Raw genomic sequence first — 6000 nt, forward strand, 5'->3', positions numbered from 1 at the left:
GATGGAGTGGGCTTATTACCCATGAAGGCTGTTCTTCTCTGCATGGAGAGTTCTATTGACAGAGATAAAAATCAGGGATGGAGTATGGTGGGATAGGCGCACACATACATTTTCCATTTTCCATTCCCATTTTGATCTGATAGCATGCTGGTCAAGCCCCTTTACCCCTACAATTACATTGTATTTTCAGGTCATTATGTCCCACTATGGATTCCCCTTCACTGCCTATATAATAGCACAAGTCAATGTCACTTTCTCACTTACATGTCATTCTATATCAAAGTTTATACAGGAATACCTAGCCTTTTATGTTAGGTAAAACAGGTCAAAATGATTAAAATAAGCTGCGATTTCCATGTGACCACATGCAGTTCTGTGTAGTGCGATTCAGCCTATTCATTTTGAATGGGCTGAAATTAACCACTTCCGGACCGCCCACCGCCAATTTACTTTCGGTACTTTGACGTTAAATACCGGGGTTATGGCAGCAGATAGCTTCCATAACTCCGGTATTTCTTTAAACTGCCGATGGTCCTCTTTCACACAAGGGTGGTCCTAGCACAGCGGGATCACCCTTACGGTGCGGCAGGAGAGGTGCCCCCCCCGCCGCTTCCCGGTCGCTGTCAGCGGGGAAAACGATCCGGTCTATGCTCCTCACAGGCAGGAAGTCGAGTGAGGGCAAGATGGCCCCCACTCCACTCTTTGGTCTTGGAGGACCAGAGCGACATCAAACATCGTCTCTTAGCATTTAACTACCTCCCACCCGGGCCATAGTACATATACGGCCGGGCGGGAGTCTCGTCCTTCTGAATGGACGTTCCGGAACGTCCTTCAGAAGGAGAGAGATCGCGCCGCCGCGGGCGCGCGCAGCGGCGCGATCTCGATGTGCCTGTGTCCCTCGGACACACGGCAACAACATTCGGCAGGAGGGCCCTGTGATTGGCCCTCCTGATCACATGACGGCTGTGTCCAATCACAGCCGTCATGTAATGTAAATAGAGCCGTTGTAACGGCTTCGATCTCTTCTCCTCCTGACAGATCCTGTCAGTGGGGAGAAGATCAGAGGATCGGTGCTGCTGCGGGGGTGATCAGTGAGTATTTCTAATTACTCACTGATCACAGGGGGGGTCTGTGCTGGTAATCAGAACATTGATTACCAGTGCAGCCCTGGGGGGGGGGGGGGAGGGGTGCCACTAGACCACCAGGGATGCCCACCCATGACCACCAGGGATGCCCACTATGGCCACCAGGGATGGCAAGCAGGGCTCAGAGAGCCCCCCAGTGCCCTCCCTATCAGTGTTGCCCATCAATGGCATCTATCAGTGCTGCCCACCAGTGCCATTATTGCCATCTATCAGTGCCGCCCACCAGTGCCCATTATTGCCCACCAGTGCTGCCTATCAGTGCCCCCCATCAGTGCCGATCAGTGCCACCCATCAGTGCCGATCATTGCCGCCCAACAGTGCCACTATCAGTGCCCATCAGTGCCCATCAGTGCCGCCAATCAGTGCCCATCAGTGCTGCCTATCAGTGCCCATCAGCGCTGCCTATCAGTGCCCACCAATGCTGCATATCAGTGCTATCTATCAGTGCCACATATCAGTGCCCATCAGTGCTGCATATCAGTGCTACCTATCAGTGCCCATCAGTGCTGCATATCAGTGCCACCCCATCAGTGCCACCCCATCAGTGCCACCCCATCAGTGTCTCCTCATCAGTGCCTGTCAGTGCGGCATCATCAGTGCTCATCAGTGCAGGAAAAAACATATCTATTTACAAAATTTTATAACCTAAACAAGAAACTTTTTTTTTTTTTTCAAATTTTTCAGTCTTTTTTTATTTGTGCACCAAAAAAGAAAAAACCTGACGGTGATCAAATACCACCAAAAGAAAGCTCTATTTGTGGGGAAAAAATGACACAAATTTGGTTTAGGTACAGCGTTGCATGACTGCGCAATTGTCATTCAAATTGCAACAGCGCTAAAAGCTGAAAATTGGTCTGGGAAGGAAGGGGGTTTAAGTGCCCAGTATTGAGGTGGTTAAAGAGCCAATTTTTTTTCATCATGAAAAAAATTACTCTTTGTTTTTTCTTTTTTAGTGTAGATGTGAGGTCTTTTTGACCCCAGATCTCACAATAAAGAGGTCCTGTCCTGCTTATTTCTATTACAAGGGATGTTTACATTCCTTGTAATAGGAATAAAAATTATCACACTTTTTTTAAAAAAACTGTGTAAAAATAAAAAAGAATAGATAAAATAAATAGGAAAAAAAATTAAAGCGCCCTGTCCCCGTTAGCTTGTGCGCAGAATCGAACACATACGCAAGTCCCGCCCACATATGTAAACGGTGTTCAAACCACACATGTGAGATATCGCCACGATTTTTAGAGCGAGAGAAATAATTTGAGCCCTAGACCTCCTCTGTAACTCTAAGCTGGTAACCTGTAGAAGTGTTGCCTATGGGGATTTATATGTACCAATGTTGGTCGCCATTCCACGAGCGTGCGCGATTTTGAAGCATGACATGTTGTGTATCTATTTACTCGGTGTAACATTATCTTTCACATTATAGAAAAAATTGGGCTAACTTTACTGTTTTCTTATTTTTTAATTAAAAAAAGTGAATTTTTCCCCAAAAAAATTGCATTTGGAAGACCACTGCGCAATTACGGTGTGATGAAAAAATATTGCAATGATCTCCATTTTATTCTCTAGGGTCTCTGCTTAAAAAAAAAATATATCATGTTTGGGGGTTCTAAGTTGTTTTCTAGCAAAAAAAATCAGATTTGAACTTGTAAAAAACAAGTGTCAGAAATAGGCCCGGTGCTTAAGTGGGTATTACACTACACCACGCAAAAAGTAGTGCATGCAATATTTTTGTAAAATCACTGCAACTGGATTGCATGGCACATTTGTGCAATGAGATCCAGTGAAGGCAATCTAACTGTGTTTGGGACCTCTGTTTGGGATACCGTTAAATCTTCACTGATACTCACTGCCGATCGCAAGGGCAACGCGATCTGAATGCACAGCACAGAATGCAGGTTTCCCATACGGCATTCTAGTATGAATGGGCCCTAAAGAAGTACTTGAAGCGTTACTAAACCCAGAACCTGCATTCACTATATCTGGTCTCCCACAGTACACAGAACATGGAAACGCAATTATTTTAGTAAATATATTTTCTCATCAGCAGTATATATAGCAGACTTGTGACTTGTATCAGTTCCTAGTAAAACTTGTAGGAGGAGTTTTCATTCTCCCATGACTGTCTGTCTGGACAATGCTGATTAGCCCTGTGCTGATCACGTGCATTCTCCCAAGAAAAAGGAAACCTCTCTAGTAAAACACATACACAAACTGAGCATGTGCAGCCCATCCCCTGGCTCTGTAAATATTGGGTTATTTTTTGGAGACAGTGAAAGAAGAGGAGGATCAGAGAGACAGGATCAAACAGCCTTTATACACAATGCAAAGGATTAACCCCTTAGGTTCCACAGTGAGTATAACAAGATACAGACTGATTTTACTGTTGTGGCTTTAGTAACACTTTAAGGCACAGATGCCAACAAATAATTTCCAAAGACAATTTTAATTACCGTATATACTCGAGTATAAGCCGAGTTTTTCAGCACATTTTTTTGTGCTGAAAACGTCCCCCTCGGCTTATACTCGAGTCAAGGAAAAAAAAAAAAAATTCTGTCCGCTCCGACGGGTTTAAGGTTTAAAAATGGCGCCGCCCGTCGCATACATATCACCGCGCACGCGCCGCCGCCGCTCGTGTAATTTCGGCTATTCCCGGCGCCGCTCGGGAGAGGCCGGGAATAGCCGAAAGTATACGAGCGGCGGCGGCGCGTGCGCAATGACGTGTCGGCGCCGGGCGGCGCCATTTTTAAAATGAAGCCGCCTCTGGAACAGGTAAGTGAAACAGCTTCACTACCTGCCATGGGCTGCGGGCACACTACGAGGGATGCAGTGCTGCGGGCATGGTCCACATGTACCATGCCCACAGCACTGCATCTCCTGTAGTATGCCCACAACCCCAGATCCTCTTGTACCATGCCAGTACCCTGCAATCTCCTGCACCATGCCAGTGCCCTGCATTCTCCTGCACCATGCCAGTACCCTGCAATCTCCTGCACCATGCCAGTACCCTGCATTCTCCTGCACCATGCCAGTACCCTGCAATCTCCTGCACCATGCCAGTCACCCTGCAATCTCCTGCACCATGCCAGTACCCTGCAATCTCCTGCACCATGCCAGTACCCTGCATTCTCCTGCACCATGCCAGTACCCTGCAATCTCCTGCACCATGCCAGTACCCTGCATTCTCCTGCACCATGCCAGTACCCTGCAATCTCCTGCACCATGCCAGTACCCTGCATTCTCCTGCACCATGCCAGTACCCTGCAATCTCCTGCACCATGCCAGTCACCCTGCATTCTCCTGCACCATGCCAGTCACCCTGCATTCTCCTGCACCATGCCAGTCACCCTGCATTCTCCTGCACCATGCCAGTACCCTGCATTCTCCTTCACCATGCCAGTCATCCTGCATTCTCCTGCACCATGCCAGTCACCCTGCATTCTCCTGTACCATGCCAGTACCCTGCATTCTCCTGCACCATGCCCGCCGCCCTGCATTCTCCTGCATCATGCCAGTCACCCTGCATTCTCCTGCACCATGCCAGTCACCCTGCATTCTCCTGTACCATGCCAGTACCCTGCATTCTCCTGCACCATGCCCGCCGCCCTGTATTCTCCTGCACCATGCCAGTACCCTGCATTCTCCTGCACCATGCCCGCCGCCCTGTATTCTCCTGCACCATGCCAGTACCCTGCATTCTCCTGCACCATGCCCGCCGCCCTGTATTCTCCTGCACAATGCCAGTACCCTGCATTCTCCTGCACCATGCCAGTCACCCTGCATTCTCCTGTACCATGCCAGTACCCTGCATTCTCCTGCACCATGCCAGTCACCCTGAATTCTCCTGTACCATGCCCGCCGCCCTGCATTCTCACCCTAGGCTTATACTCGAGTCAATGATTTTTCCCATCTTTTTGTGGTAAAAGTAGGGGTCTCGGCTTATACTCGGGTCGTTTTATACTCGAGTATATACGGTAGCTTTTCACGTCAAATTTGTAACGTACGCGAAGTAAAGTGAAGATTGATACAGTGCTAAAAAAAGTCACTAAACGAATATCCGTCTCTGTGATGTGCATAAATATTTAAAAGAAAACGTATTTGTCAAAGTATACATCTGCATGTGGAGTGGGACAGAGACAGGTGGGTATAAGCAATGTTCTCTAGTCCAGCAGGCAGGCCTAACATTACTGGTTGGACTTTCAGTCCAGCAAAGCCAGCGTCTTGTTATGACCTGTACACATGATCCAAAAAATACCGCTTTCCAAGCGATTGTACCATAATCTAATCATTAGTACGCAGCTTTTGAGAGCCAATCATGACATTTCTTCCAATATTATCCAATCGGACAAGCACGAAAATATCAGATCGTACGATTTTTGTTTAATCAGTACAGTTGTCGTTCGAAAATACAATACAAATACATTACAACACATTACATCACTTCCGATTTTTTATTCTGTTGTACAAGAATTTTTGTAACTTTAGTAAACTCTTCATTTTCGACTAGCATGCTGGCTGATCGGTGTATTACCCAATGGAAAACTGAATCCTAGTTTATAACCTTATAAAAGGACAACGTGGTGAACCTTACCTATAGCTCTTCTATATAAACATTGTATGTTTATAAGCAATTTAAATGGCTGAGGCTCTCGTTATAACAGTGCCAGTAACATTCTTCAGACAAATCTCATTGGCGTTCATTCTATGTTTGTAAGAGAAAACAAACACAACGGATATTTAAGCTGCCTTGCTCTATAAAAATCACAGTTACATGGAATTGAAACAATAAACCTTAAGAATGAAAGAGATAATAAAAGAGGGATTTTAAAGAGTTAATAGTCTCATATTAGGATTC

This window comes from Pelophylax lessonae (assembly GCF_965119305.1).
Source record: "Pelophylax lessonae genome assembly, chromosome: 2".
Taxonomy (NCBI): domain Eukaryota; kingdom Metazoa; phylum Chordata; class Amphibia; order Anura; family Ranidae; genus Pelophylax; species Pelophylax lessonae.